Raw genomic sequence first — 16,283 nt, forward strand, 5'->3', positions numbered from 1 at the left:
TAACAATGATCCCTTCAATAAGAGGATTGAAGAAACCATGATTATTCCTCTGCCCACTATAATAACACGCGCCTCAAAGAGTGTTTCATGGATTAAGCGAGTGAGTCAAACTGTTGGATACGACGTGGAAGGTTTTGTAATGAGTTTTGTAATGATCCTACTTATCATAACAGCTTAATGAAAGCTTTCCAGAGACAACTTTTGAAGCAGAACATTGGAGCTGGACACTGTAAAATGAAAGCTACTAAAATGGGTACCCTATCTTGACGCATGGCACATGTAATGGCTGTTCATTATGCATCTGGGGAGACTGCTATCCACCTGTTTCCGCGAGAATGTACTGTAGCATTAACTGTGGGACACTTCCGGAGAACAGCAGATGGCAACCGTTGTGAGCTTGTAGATGTTTAGTGTTTCTCAACCACTGTGCCTGGGACCTTTGGTGTGCCCCTGAGAAGGGTCAAGTGTGCCCTTGAAACTGCTTGAAAGCCAGTATTGTATTTATCATTTTAAAAAATGATTTAAACTAGTGACAACAGCCGATCTACAAGCACACTGTGTGCTTGTAGATCTGCTGTTTTCACTACTGTTGTGCGACAGCCTTGTATGATGAAGCAGGGCTTTACTTTGCGAAGAAACTTTCACGTTTGAGATACAGTGACGATATTTACACCCCCGTTTTATGTCGGTGTGCCCATGGATTTTTGGGACATGAAAAGTGTGCCATGCAGAAAAAAGGTTGAGAAACACTGTTGTAGATCACACTCTGCTGCGGCGCGGAAGCTGCCGCACACTGTCTGCGCAATGCACGATGGGATGTTGGAAAAGTTGTGGATAGGATCTATAGGACTGCAGGTCAAAGTCTGTCTCTCTGTCTGCATCTCTGTGTCTATCTGGTCGACCGGCTGATTGGCAGGTGTGTGTCCATGTGTGTGCATGGCAGCGCATTTACCATACATGTGCCACATTGTGTGTGTGTGTGTGTGTGTGTGTGTGTGTGTGTGTGTGTGTGTGTGTGTGTGTGTGTGTGTGTGTGTGTGTGTGTGTGTGTGTGTGTGAGTGTGTGTGTGCGCGCGCTGTGTGTGTCGCTATGCTTGCTGACATCCCATCTCATTTGGGAGCAGTCAGGCTTTTGGCTGCTGAGACATTTCAGGGTGATTAAATGGGTCACACATTTTGTGGCAGAGAGGAGGGGGAGGGAGAGAGAGAGAGAGAGAGAGAGAGAGAGAGAGAGAGAGAGAGAGTAGATACACTACATACTATTAAGAGCTCAGACTCTCATATCTAGCAGCAGCAGATCCTAAGTTGTTTAAACCACTTATCAAAGCATGACGAGACACTGTTGTCCCATGCGTTGCAATTCAAAAAATGCATATTGACGACTGTTACCACTGTCCGTCCGAGACAGATAAAGAATGACAGGAGTCTATGGATGGAGTCTCATAACATTCTTACATTCTGACATTTGAACATAATGTATATCAGGAATAAAGGGAAGGCAACACATCTTATGGTCAAATGTCCTTGTGGAGGAGCGGTGCACAAATGTAACATACCACATGGATATATATTTTTTAAACTGCATTTGAAAGCCACATAGTTGCCTCCGTCTTTCCACACCGCTCTGTATAAACACACAAATAAAATGTTCTACAATTTGATGTAGTCACATCCAACATCCCACTGATCCCCTGAACCACCAATCAGTCTTGGTCACATGTAGAGCCTGTTGAACTCCATATTTGGACGTCGATATGACACTATACTGATGACGCCATACTTCTCTGACAGAGATATACACTGCATTCGGAGTATATTTCCAGTTGCAAGTGTTTTTTATGTATGTGTCTATATGTCAAAGATAAACTTTCCCACGGGCAGATAAAGCAACCTTCCGACCGTGAACAATTCTGGTCCGGTCACTCAGGGAGGTTGGTGGCGTGACATTTTAAACAGGACACATTGTGTTAGTTTAACACATTCAAAAGATGGACGTTCGTGAGGCTGTGGCCGCCGCAGCTTCCTCAAACAGCATCGCCGCAGAGGTGGCCGAGGTTCGGACCACAGACGTCTACTGGCAGAACTTCAGCAGCGCAATCTCCGCGCGGAGGACTTTGAGTTCATCAAGAGGTTCGACGAGGCTCAGCCCGAGGCGCAACAGGAAATCCTGAACAACGAATTACAACTGTTCGCCCGGACCTCACTGAGCCTGGTTACCAACGTCTCCGATGAGAAAACCCTCCGGTACATCCTGACTCTGATCGACGACGCCCTGGATGAGGACAACCCAGAGAGGGTGAACACTTTCATTCACTATGCTAAAGAGGCGGGGGAAATCGCGTGTGGTCATACTTCCTTCCCATGCTGAACCACCAGGACCCGTACATTGTCCACATGGCCGCGAGGATCGTCGCCAGCTGGCGGCCTGGGGACAAGACAAAATGGAGGGAGGTAACCTCGACGACTACTTCATTGGATGAAGGCTGAACTCGGCTCGGAGAAGATCGCACCAGATCCAGAAACGGGCGAAGCCTCAACTTTACGTCCAGTGTGCGGTCGGGGTGCCTCCACCTGATGCTCAAGGTTAATGAGTATCGCACTGCCTGGCTCGAGGCCGAAGGCGTGGAATGCATCAAGGCTGTTCTGAGCAGCAAGTGCGGCACCCAGCTTCAGTACCAGATGATCTTCTGCATTTGGCTCCTGGCCTTCAACCCCCAGATTTGCGAGCAGCTGAAAAGTTACGACCTCGTGCCGGACTGGCCAACATCCTCAAGGGACACTGACAATGACAAAGTGAAACGCATCATTATGTCCGCCTTCCGAAATCTCCTGGATAAGTCCACGGAGCAGGACGACGTGCCAGGAGTACGCCAAGGCCATGATCATGGGCAAGGTGCTGAAGATCCTGGAGAAGTATGACAAACACGATATCACAGACAACGTCAAGTTTGTGAAGAAGCGTCTGGGAGAATTCAAAAGATACAAGAGATAGATTAGAAGGCCGTCACCCCTTTTTCAAGCTACTTGGAGGGTGATTGTAATGGGGCCGCCGGCCGTCTCTCAGCATCTGTTGCCAACTCCAACCAACCATCACCAGCAGGAAAGTAAACACTAAACGTGTGCCTGATTTCATGTGAGGCTTGTGTCCTCACAGACAGTCAGCACTGACTTATTTGTGGTAGCGGCCATGATGAATATAGCGAGAGTTGTCTCTTCAGTGCAACAGGCTCTTCTCGATGACGTCACACCCGTTCCTCGCCAAGATCCCACCCATAGGTGCCACTGATTGGTTCGACCTGGGTGTGGGTCGGTGTCAGCTCCAATCTCTGCAAGTGGTGACTAACCAACATGCACCATGAGGATCAGCTGGTCCAATTGCCACGCCCCCTACTGGCTGAGCAGAAGCTCAGGGTCAGCAACATGGGCCATTTAAACAATCAACTGTTCGTCCAACTTGTCCAACACAGCATGAGGAGTTCCCACCTCGCCCTGTGTGGCGCTATGTTGTTACTTGCAGCGATTGCAGCTTGTTCCTGTGAGAAATTGAAGTTATTTAGTCTTACCTGAGTATGTCGACTATAATTACACATTAGATGAACCACTTTTGTTATCGTAATAAACTCTCACTTGCAGTCAGAACTGCAGACTCACTCCCAGTCTGAGGACTTCACCTCACCACCACATAGTACTCATATTTCCTTCCTTTGTTGCCTTTTTGATAGACGCTAGTCTACTATGCGGAAATACAGTATGTTAGCTATTCGTCCACTCTTTCGTTATTTAGTTCTTACCCAGGCTTCATTTGGCGATCGGAAAAAGAAGCCTGGGCGATCGCGTTATGATCATTGTTGGAGGAAGTGTAGAATTTCCCTAACCAATCAGAGTGCAGAGAACGTCACACCGAATGTGTTGACGTCATGACGCAGCAGCGTTGTCTGCGCTGAGCAGAGGAGAAGAGGGGGAGGGGGGAGGAGAACACATGCTATTGGCCAGAGACTCGCGGAGAGATTCACCGCGCCCGCCCATCTGCCTACACAAACAGGTCCGCGTTAGTTGAGTGTTTAGTTCTTGACCAAGACAAACATATTTTAGATGGATTGGATGTTGTTTAGACAGACTTTAGGTTTGATGTTTACCTGGCTTTTAATCTCCTTTCTTTGGGGCACTACATTGTTATCTTTACACTGACTATGGTTCATTCTTTTCTCACTCTAATCTTATATTTAGTATGTGTAAGTCGCTCTAGACAAGTGCACCTTCTAAAAGCCTACGGTATTATGGTATTTTAGGAATGCAAAAACGTTTCTAACACAAAGTATGATTTAAGAATGTTTTATTTGATTCTATTTTCTCACATATTTTGTGTATTTTAAAACTAATTGTAATACCATCATAGAAGTGATTGGCAGTACGATTGGGCTGAAAACCTTACCAATGTGGAGACATATGTAATAGATACATTACAGTATTATTAGACTTTTAATACATCATTATAGTTTACTTTATTTATTTTTTGCTGCTCGAAGGTTTCAGGCTTGCATTATGGTATGGAATATGAATGTCCACTGTCTTACTTCCTAAAGGGCTTTTGAGGAGAAACAAAACGTAGAAGTCTCTTCAGTGAGGCGGTGGATGTCTTCTGCGCGTCCAATTACCGATTAATTAATTCTCGTCTTGATTACTATATCTATCGGGTGTAACGATACACGTTTGTTTGGAACCGTACGGTGCAAGGCTTTTGCTTCGGCACGCACTACGAACTGAATGATACGTTATTTTTGTTTTAATCAACTCCCATGGCAAGAGTGGTGGATAGAACTGCATGTCACATCTGCTATAGGAGTGGATCACGTCAAAGGAAAAACATCGCCTCCATGTGATAATAGGTGGAACAAATCAAAACAAAAATCACACCTAGTGTTAAGTGAGCAGTGCTATTTGGCCAATGGGACCCTGGGCATACAACAAACGTTGAGTTGTTTGTGCCAAGATGTAGGCCATATCTACCACAGATAGATGTACTGTAGGCCACGCTTTGGTTTTCTGAAGGTTCCTATCATGTATGATACAGTAAGTCACGTGGTCTCTCTTAAAACAGTTTGAAACGACACGCGACATATGTATGACTAGTTCTGCTCTCGCGAAAATGTATTTTATATATAAATCTGTGTATATAAAAACTATATTTCCACACAAATCTGTTTCTTACGTATACGTTGTTCATGTGAATACGTTTGTTCATGCTTATTAATTGAAATGGTGAAAAAGCTACAATTAGTGCTCTCTGGGTCTCTGGTGAGAGGGGACCCATGTCCCCGGGTTAGCAGCGCTCTTAACCGGGGACAGATGGGAGACAGACAGGCTCTTCCTGGCCGGGTAGAAATACCAATTCTTCAGCGTTTCTGAAACTATTCATTTCAGCAATATATAATATATCCTCCTTCAACTCACTTCTTACACCAACATCGTTCATAAGAAGTTGTTTTATATCCTTATTTATTATTTATTATTATAACTCCGCAAAAAATGTCATCGTCATCAGCTGCCCATTGGCGCACACTACGTCATCATCAATCACTTGTCAACACAAACCAGGTAGCCTTCAGCAATGCGTTGTTTACGCATGGCTTAATCATGAGAGGAGGCGGTTGGGTGGCCCGATCACTGTGTTGTAAGCTTGTCGATCGGCTATTCTCAGCAAAAGCTTTCCCCACAATAACAGAGAACTGAGCCCTGAGGGACTCCGTTCTACCATAAGGGTTTTTAGTGGTTAACTCTGACACTTAAAGTCTTTGCACACTGCTGCGTTTTTTCGGCCGAATATAGGCGCGAATTTCGGAGCTTGTAAGTTGTCAAAAAACAAATTGACGTTGAATGGTTATCGTGTTTAATTAAAAAAGCTGCACAGTATGACTTTAAATGAGGTTTGTGCCAATGTGGTGTCACAAAACACGTCTGTCTAGTTGTGCTGGGGTTTAACAACTTGGTGATTGGCAGTTCATACAGCTGTGATTTGACAGGTGGATTATGTTAAGATGCGGCCACTTGCTTGTTCAATGTTTTTGTCATTCCAGATGGAACGTCTCATCGTTCCATGTGATTGACAGTGAAAAAGTGGTCTGATTATCTCCTCTCCCCTGACATTGTGAGAAAAGAAAGAAAAAAAAGTTTTATGGTAATTACCTCCTAAAACTAAATTGTCTTTGTTTTCCTGCCGATACGGAAGAGGCAAAAGGGCTCCAAAGTAATTATGGGAGACGTGATGGGGAAAGTGCTTCAATAACAACGATAGCACTCAAATTCTTGATGGAAAATTACCACAGAGAGAGAGAGAGAATGAGAAAAAGAGGGAAGAATCGTTTTGTCGTCCACTCCTCTCTAAAGTCTCTGAGTCTCAATACACACCTCTAGCGTACTAAAGAGAGCTGGAGTGTTTTACCCACCGCCGGAAGGTAATGGATTCAGCGAGGAAGGAATTCCAGCTCGTTAATGCCGATAAACTCGCAGTGCAGCGAGAGAGGCGTGCTGTCCCGTCTTTTCAAAGACAAATTACGCTTTCAAAACATATCAGAACATATAAATTCCCCCTCACCACTCCCTCCATGGAAGACTACACCCCGCCATCTAGAACTGCTGACACTTGCGATACGAGGGCCCTTGACGTGTCCAACCTGCTGCTCCATGTGAAATGAATGTTCAGTATTGTTTTTTTTTCGTATACTTTTGTGTAGCGCTTTGCCACCAAGCCCACCTCCCCTCCCCAGGGTTTAAGTCTGTTTTTGAAACCATACTCTCTTTCTCTCTCTCATGCGTAGTGGCTGTTTGACATCGTTTATTGGACGCAGCAGAACCCTATAAGGCAAAGTTAATCGTATCTCTGCTCCCCACATTGACAGCACTGTGAGAGCAGGCTGCAGTACAGCTCCAGGGGCTCTTGGGGGATGCTCGACTTGACAGTGTGTGGTTCAGGATACGTGCTGCATAGCAGTTTACTGCAAATTTTGATTGTTGTTTTAGTCAGTCTTTTGAGTGAAATTTAATTTAGTTTTAGCATATTTTTAGTCTGCTGAAAAGTTTTAGTTTTGGTATATCGACTAAATATACGATTTTAGTTGACTAAATCTCACGCTGCGACAGGTTAGGAGCTTGAAGGTCTGCCATTTTCAGAGCCCAACTAAACATAAAATTACTTCTACTGGATCTCTTCTCCACTTGTCCCTAACAGTTTAGTCTAAATTGTATTTGTTGACGAAATTGTCAATATAAACGTACAAACCCATGTAAACACGGGAACATGACGGTCGGGGCTTGGTCTCTACGACCATGCGTGAGCTACGATGGGCTAAAATTGCTTTGGGAAACTCTGCCACTGTCAATAAATGACGTCACACATTAACAATTGTGTATGTACTCAAGAAAGATGCAGGACGCAAAGCACCAACGAGCAGGCCGGATGTATGGAGAACAGGGATGACTGGAAGCAACGATGGAGGGCTCTGTGGACCAACCATTAGTGGGCCAGTGGGTGGGCCTTCAATAGCACCAGCCCACAGAGCAGAGAGACATCACATGATTTGCCCACTGGCTTGTCAATCATCAGAATACCGGCCTAACAGCCCAATCACAGGCTAGTGTGGCCCAGGAGTCCCACGCAAATATATAACAGCTGATACAAACTCACAACGTGTTGCTGCCTTGATGCATATACATAAAGCAGGCTTCTTCAACAGGGGTCCGGGACCAAGGGGTCCCAGAGTTACCTACAGTGGGGCCACCCAATTCCTTGTGTGATTTCTTCTTTTTGTTGTATTATTATTATTAACCAATTGAACCACAGCATGCCTATTCTGGGGGGATTATTAGCCAAAATAGCAGATTGGCTGGCAAAGAGGTTGTTGTAGATGAGAAAAAAGAACAGACCAGGTCAAGTTTACTAAGTATTGAGGGTTTGACTGGTTACATGTCTGAAATAAACACAACAACATTAATTTACACAACATTGATAGTCAATGGAGCCATCTATGAAATCTATGACAATGTTATAGCCTACATTATGCATGTACAGTAGTGGTGTTTCATCTCTCTCTCAGTTAAGGGGTCCTTGGCCTGAAAGAATGTTGAAGACTCCTGACAAAGTGATGATTCCCAACTAATATCCTCATACGTCAAGGCATGTTGCAGCACCTGGTGCCTCTATGAAGACAAATTGAGCGAAATGCTTAGATTGAACATGCATCAGGGGCAATTTATGGAAGACGTTGTTCCTTAATCCATTACACACATGCATTGTACTAAACAACACACGTCTAGGAAAAGAGATCATGAAAGAGGACCGAGCCCTTTTGCTTCTACGGAGCAAAGAAGACAGAGAATTGCTGATGAACCCGCTACAGATCCTCACTCACAGGGACGTGCTGGGCCCCTGATTCAACCCGGGAAAAAGAGTTGGAGAGGCCCTCATTGCGCGCTATAGAGAGAGATATCTCTCTATAGCGCTGCTGCTACTCAAAGATTTGCCATTTCAGATCATGACAAGTCACAAGCCAGTGGGCCAGTTACATGAGTTAAATTTTGTCGTTGTTGGGTGGAAACCTTGTATGTCCAAAACCGTTTGTTTTGTATTTATCATTTTAAAAATGATTTAAACTAGTGAAAACAGCCGATCTACGCGGTGTGAGGCGTTGTGTGCTTGTAGATCTGCTGTTTTCACTACTTTTGTGCGACGGCCTTGAATGATGAAGCAGGGCTTTGCTTTGCGAAAAAATTAAAACAAATTTGAAACTTGGAGATACAAGGTTTCTGCCCGACAGTGACAATTTACTTTGTTGGCCGCCCAGCCCCCAACATGGAACGAAGGCCGACATTTTATTTTACATTTTTTCCTAATGGCCGGCCTGGAACAGCTGGGAATGAACCGGCCGTTCGGGAGTTGTCCCGCTTTTCCCAATGGCCAGCACGTCCCTGCTCACTCACCACTAATGGATTTAGTGCCAGGGGAAACCTCACAAAACCTCACAAACCTTGCAAGGGGAAACCTCACATTGACTGATACATGGTAAAGAGCAAAGTGTTTGGCATGATGGAGGACTGATTCATAAGGGAGTCTCTATTCACCATGTCTGGCGGAGTGTGCTGGGATATCATAAGTGGAAGTGAGTTCAGCTAAAGGTCTCAAATTAACTATGATGGCAGATTACTTAGTGGTGCGTTTTATCCATGCTGTCGTTTGGTTGCAGGACATTGATGTGGTTCATGACTCGGAGCAGTGGTTCTCAAAGTGGATTCCAGGGACTCTGTGGGTTCCTTTATGGGGGTCTAAATTGACCCATACAAATGAACCCGTTAGGGTTGGAGGGGCAGGTGCTCAAGTCTGAGGGGCACCTTCGAAACTGAAAAAATCTGGTGTTTTCGGGTATAAAGTTGGCTAAAACTGGTATTTTCCTATATTAAATCATATTTTTCCTTTCACAATATTAATTCGGGTGTCTTTGGGGCTTCACATTGGCTATGTTGACAACTCCAGGCAGTCATTTCTGTTCATATTAACTCACCATTTGCATTTATTGCTCCATTTACTTGCTGTCCCAATCAGAGATTGCGCTAGCATTTTAAACTGCCGGTCACAGTGATGAAAATTTATCGGACATCTGATAAAAATAGATATAGATATCTGATGCATTAATGACAAGCAGGTCCGTATAATTCAACAACCATAAGCATTATGTTTTGGATTGAACTGAACATAATACGTATAGGCCTACACAAATGTTAGGGCCAACTTGCACAAATACTGTACATTAGACATGTTCAGAATGTTACCCACATTACCATTTGCGCATTGACGTGACATGTTAAGGTAATAAATGAGGATACAAGTTATATTGTGGATACAGGCAGTGGATGCTGTCCCAGCGTCTGGTTTAATAGGACTGCCTTTTGGGAAAGTTGACATATTTGCTCCTCAAAGATATACATTCCATTCAAGGTAACGTTTCAACGTGTCCAGCTGTCCAAATGATTAACATCGTGTTTCATCCTATAACTCTATGGTTTCATCTGGATGCGACAGACCATTGTTGCATCCATGCTGTTGTCATCATGTTAAAATGAGCGTGCATTGTTGTTAATTAGTGGTTGAACAACTAGCCAACTTTATTCACAAGTGCCCTATCGTTTGAAAGGGTCTGTGACGTATTCTAACAAATAATAACTTGTTTTGACAGTCCATTTACAGTACATACACGCGCCTCGCTCGTATTCCAAAGCCAAAGTCGCACAACGCGGAAATAGGCAGCACCACAGCGCTATAGAGAAAGGGGGCCCCATTGCGAGAGGGGGGCTTCCGATGGACTGAGACTGACCAGCAGTCGGAGGCCCCCCTGGCCGCCGGGGCCCGTTTCAATTGAAACGGGTGAAACAGAAGGCCGCCAGTGGGTGTGCGAGACTGCGGGCGGCAGGCTGTATTATTGCGTTTCTTTACCATAGTAAAAGGGCACTTTTTAACTTAAAAAAGGGCAGGTCTATCTCTGCACGTGCCTGTGTGTGTGTGTGTGTGTGTGTGTGTGTGTGTGTGTGTGTGTGTGTGTGTGTGTGTGTGTGTGTGTGTGTGTGCGTGTGCGTGTGCGTGCATGCGCATTTTCAAGATTAGAAAAATATATAAATTGCAGATCTGCTCAAAGTGTGGCACAAAGTGACATGCCATGAGCTTGTACTGTCTATCTGCTATATATCTGCCATTTTTGAATGGCCAAAGTATAAAATATGGCTAAAATGAAATGTGTGATTCTAACTTGAATCTTTGCTTCTGGGGTCCTTATAGAACAACATAGATTTGTGGGTCGGCAGCCAAATACATTTTGGGGTCAATTTTGGGGTTCCATGAAAACTGTTTTAGGATTAAGAAGAATCGACTTCAGGTCTTAACTCTTTTACCGCTTCGGACGTTCCTGTTCGCCCCAATTTTCAACCCAGCTCGTTGCCAATACGGCTCGTTCTTTTTACCTTGTCTGAAGACTGTAAGCTGATGAGGGGTCGCGCCGCCGTGTACAGTAAAAACATCTCCCGTAACGCTGCTCTCAAAAATCCACCGCACGTTAGCAATAATGGAGTCCCAAATCACTTCCTGGCTGTTTTCTGTGGATCTGATCTAGAAAATGCATTTCTATGCTCTGAATGGATGGCAAGCGAAGCGGCCCAATTCACAGTCATTCTTTACATAAAGCTGCCCTCTGCCGCCAGCTCGGCTAAAGTACACATATGAGTGTTGTATTGTAAAAAGAATTAGTTTGAAAATATCAATAGATACATTTCTATAACATCGCAAAGGTAAGCTGCTTTTTGCTGGCACCAGCCTCAATAAATAAATAATAACATCTGGCAGTAGAACAGGGTTAAATGGAAGGAATGAACACACTGGCTGATATTCAACAGAGGAACAACTTTCACTGTGCTGCAGGTGACTTTATTTAAGTGACTGATGTTCTATGCAAATGTCTCCGTTCTCACTTGTGTGATTTCAAGGATGTTGATTACAAATACAGTAGGGGATTTAAAACAATTTTCTTGCTAATTATGCTCTCTGGGAGAAGAAAGTTTTATGGTTGGAAAAGTCTTAATTATTTCTCCTGGCGACAGCACATACACCTGTTTTGTTTTCATGAATTTTATGAACACTTTCATCATCAAGTGTCTTAAAGCAAGGGTCTTCAACAGGGGGTCCGGGACCTCAAGGGGGTCCTCAGAGTTACTACAGGGGGTCCTTCATATCTTTGTGTGATAGAAAGTTTTTTTTTTTTTCTAGCGTCCATATTCTGAGAACGGCAAAGAGCTTTGGTGTAGAGGGGAAAAAGAGCAGACTAAGTACAGAGTGAAAGGTCAAGTTTATTAAGTATTGACGGGTCAAGTGGTTAAATATCTGAAAACACACATTAACATGAATCCAAAATACATTGATGAGTGTGGTGTCACACAATGAAACTATATGTAATCTATGAAAAGGTTGTGGGGGTCCCTGCTTCATCTCTCTCTCAACTAAGGGGTACTTGGCCTGAAAATGTTGAAGACCCCTGTCTTAAAGGAATCACACAAGAAGTGTGTCAGGGGGCCCTCTATAAAATCTACATCCACTTTCAGAGCCTGACCCTGAATTTCAGGCTGAACCAAAACGCTTTATGAACAGGTAAAAGTAGGCAAGGAGGAAAGGGGAGTCCACACGCATAGGATGGATTTTTGTTTCCACCACCAGTTTTTTCTTAATACTTAAAGGGTATATTTTAAGATTTTAAGGTGCCAAGCTGAAATATCGTCCCAAGGGGTTAATTTTCAATGATTTCTTGCACCTACCCATTCACTTACTATACAGGAAAAAAAGACCCCCCATAAGTACTACGTAATTGTTGTGGTGTCATAGTTTGCTTTGCGGGATTTGCACAGACATACATACACACAAAGCCAGATGCAGGAGTGTTTAGCACCGCTGAGTAGTAAAGTTAGTTGGTCCGGTGAACCTGCAGTATACTGAATTGAATTGTGAGTTGAGTAAATCGTTACATACCTAATAGGAACATTCTTTGAACCATTTTGCTTATGGCGCCATGAGCTACAACACACAGCAAAAGCCAAGCCAAGTTTAAGTCAGGTAAATTAAGAACGTTAGTGATCACCGACAAAATTGTACTGCATGCTCATAGCGTCATTGTTCCTCGCTTACTCTGCATCGTGTTCCTGGCACCAAGCACAGAAATGTACATAACATTAAAAAATCACACCCGTGTGAACTGAGCGGTGGTCCCCCCCCCCCCCCCCCCCCTTCCCCCCTGTGTGTGTGTGTGTGTGTGTGTGTGTGTGTGTGTGTGTGTGTGTGTGTGTGCGTGTGTGTGTGTGTGTGTGTGCCTGGTCTGGCCTGGCCTGAACAACAGCGCCCCTCCCTTAACATGTGTGGTCAGAAAAGGTTACTGCAGGCTACAGACAGACAGACAGACAGACAGACAGACACGCAGACAGACAGACCCACACACACGGCCACGTATAGGAGCGTTGTGACCACCGCTCAAAAAGGCCTGTTTGGGGGGGATCTGTGATGAAGGTGGTCCTTATAGACCCTGAGTAACCATGCTTCAGGGGCTTTGCACCACTCTTCAAGGGAACCATCCACCGCTCTCCACAGCCCTTAGCTAGCATGAATCACTCTTATCCTGGCTGGCTGCCTGCCAGCTTGCTGTGTGGGAGGCATTTCCACCTTTTGGGAGGTGTTTTGGGAGGCATTTCCACGTTTTGACTGTTTGGAGCAGCATTGACGTGGCAACACTTAACAGTAACTTATAACTTCTCACCACAGGGAGCAGCTTGTTGTTCTTTGCTTCATGCAAATGAACTGTGGCTGAAGTTTTGCCATCCCCAATAACAGCTTTGTAAATGGACTATTGCGTGATGGGAAACTGGCATATATCCATTAGCTGAACAAAATGTTTTCAAAGCGGACTGTAGAAACCAATGGGACTCAATTGTGTCCATATGGTCAGTACCTATACTGTGAGAGTAATCAGTGCAAGTATTAACAGTTATTGAGTGCTTGGAGGGCAGTCTATAAAGTCAGTACGGTACATTATTACCAAGTTGGTAACCAACCAATGGTCCCATTTAATTTAAAATTAATGGAATAATTTACAAAACGCATATCATGATTTTTTAAGATGGGGTGCAATGCTTTTTTTCATCCCTAAAACATGATCAGGTATTATGATCTTTTTTTTTGTGTACAGAAAGTGTCAAAATTATTTTTTTATGTGGCCAGTGGCCACACCCACCAGTTCATTAAGTATGCCTGGTTGTCAGGTGGGTGGTGACCCAGCTGAAGTTAGCCACACCCACAGTGTTGGGTGAAAGGTAAAAGGGGAGGGGATGATTTTATGATGTCATTAACTCAGTGTTTTTCGAAAGGGCCTTTTGACTCAGAGGCTTTCAGCTTTCAGAAAGTAACCAAAAATACACAGGGAAGGCACATTTGCACATTATAACCCCAACTGGAGGTCTATTAGAGTAATGTTAACTCCATAGACACATACAAAACAGAAAAAGTACAAAACTATGGCACCACCTCTTTAAAAAAACATAAAGTGTTTATGAAAATGTTTACTAAGTATAAAGTCTACCTAAAACCCCATTCACACAGTATTGTATAGCGACGGGTAGAAGGTGAAATAGCGAAAGGAACTGTATGCTGCCTGTAAGAGAACCCGGAAGATAGATAGATACCTTTATTATCCCATGGGGGAAATTCAGTTGCCCAGAGGCAGCACAGCAGTTAAGTTTACAAGTTACAGAGAAGTAAGAAAAATAAAAAGAGTACTGTAGTATACAGTCCAAAGAGCAAGCACAAATAAAGATAAATAAAACAAAGTGTCGAAAGCTGAGAGCTTCAATTCCAGCGCCGAGGGGTTAAAACCATGGTATTGACATTATGGTGCATATGGCGCCGATTGGTTGAAACACGTGGCATCACCGTTAGCCCATAAATAGCAATAGAGATCCTTGGACTGTCCTTAGTTGGCTCAAGTACTCTGAAATATGTATGCACCTGACAACAGGTGCATACATTTTAGTGCTTCTTTGTGCTTTTCTTACCTTTATATTTTGAAAACACAGTAAATATTTCCTGACATTGCCATAATTCAGTGTTGCGGTGTGATCAGGAAAAGACGTTAAAACAGTGAAAGAATCTGTGTCAGAATCATTTAGCAGAGATCATATGACCTCCAGTCAATAAACAAGGCACATCTCAGGGTCTTCTATGTACTTCAAAGACTAAAGAGCTAATCATACTCCAATTCTATGACGTTAATTATAGGAACGCAATCCGTTCCTATAATGCCGTTAGGCATCTTGGGGTACATAAATCCATACCTCGACTTCAACACTGATGATCAAAAAGAATGAAAGCTTGAAAGAGCTGCCCTTGATGTACAAGGCTTTGCTGTACAGTATGTATATAACTTATCACCAACCGTGTTCTCGGCTGATACCGACAACAAGCCTCTCTCTGAACTATTTAACAGCTGTACACCGATCAGCAGGAGGCCTGGTCAATTAAGACCCAAGGCCAATTGAGCAAACGCCTTCTAAATCATTAGTTCTCTTTCAAGATTTCAAAATAGCAGATTTACAAGCTCGCAGCACGGCTCGCCGGCTCGCAGTGATGTCCTGTGAGCTTGTATATCTGCTATATTTGAATAACAAACGCGTTATGGTACAGGGATGGTTAGAATATACTAAGAGGAGAACGTTAAATTCATGTGTGTGAGCATCACATCACAAGGGTTTTCATACCAAGAGTAGAGACGCTACATTCTGTGTGCGAGCGTGGTGGTACAGACAGAGGCCACATTGAAAGAGGCACATCGTTCAGATTGCTGTCAAACGTATAAGCCAACTTCGCATGACTGTGTCTGAGAAGAGACGAGACGAGACGAGAAGAGAAGAGAAGGGCTACATGACGATTAATTGTCACTCAAATAATTGCGGTTAACGATTTAATTGTGTTTTTGTAAAATAATAGACAATTATGTAATCATTTTGACCTCGTATAGCTGCGCGCACAGCATCACTCTCATTGGCTCACTTGGCTCAGACCTCTGGTGGGGATACATTATCAGGCTGATGGGAAAGGTATCTCTGCCAACAAGTCACCGGCAGCCATTCACCCACTATCCATTTCACAATTAAAATACCACCGTCTTGGAAGGGAGGGTGACGGTGGGGGTGGTTCAACTCTGTCAGGGGGTCTGGCTGCAAAGTGACGGCCAAACCCACATCCATCTCTCAAATCACGGAGAGAAGGAGAGAGAGAGAGAGAGAGAGAGAGAGAGAGAGAGAGAGAGAGAGAGAGAGAGAGAGAGAGAGAGAGAGAGAGAGAGAGAGAGGTGGGGGAGGCAGTGGTGGACTCACATTTTGTACATAAATAAAAGTATCAATACTGCACTGTAGATGTACTCTGTTACAAGTAAAAGTCTGGAATTCAAAATGTTCTTGAGTAAAAGTATGAAAGTATTGGCATCAAAATGTACTTAAAGTACCAAATGTACCAAAAGTACAAAATGCTTGAAAATAGCAGATCTACAACGCGTCGCGATATGTTGTGAGCTTGTAGATCGGCTATTTTCAAATAGCCTCTGTGAAAAATAGGGCTAAAGTGGTTAATTTGTGTTTTATACTTTTATAATGTATATCTGCATAGTAACTAGTAACTAAAGTTTTCAAATAAATGTAGTGGTGTAAAAGTACAACGT

Source organism: Nannobrachium achirus (assembly GCF_963921795.1).
Source record: "Nannobrachium achirus genome assembly, chromosome: 14".
Classification (NCBI taxonomy): Eukaryota; Metazoa; Chordata; class Actinopteri; order Myctophiformes; family Myctophidae; genus Nannobrachium; species Nannobrachium achirus.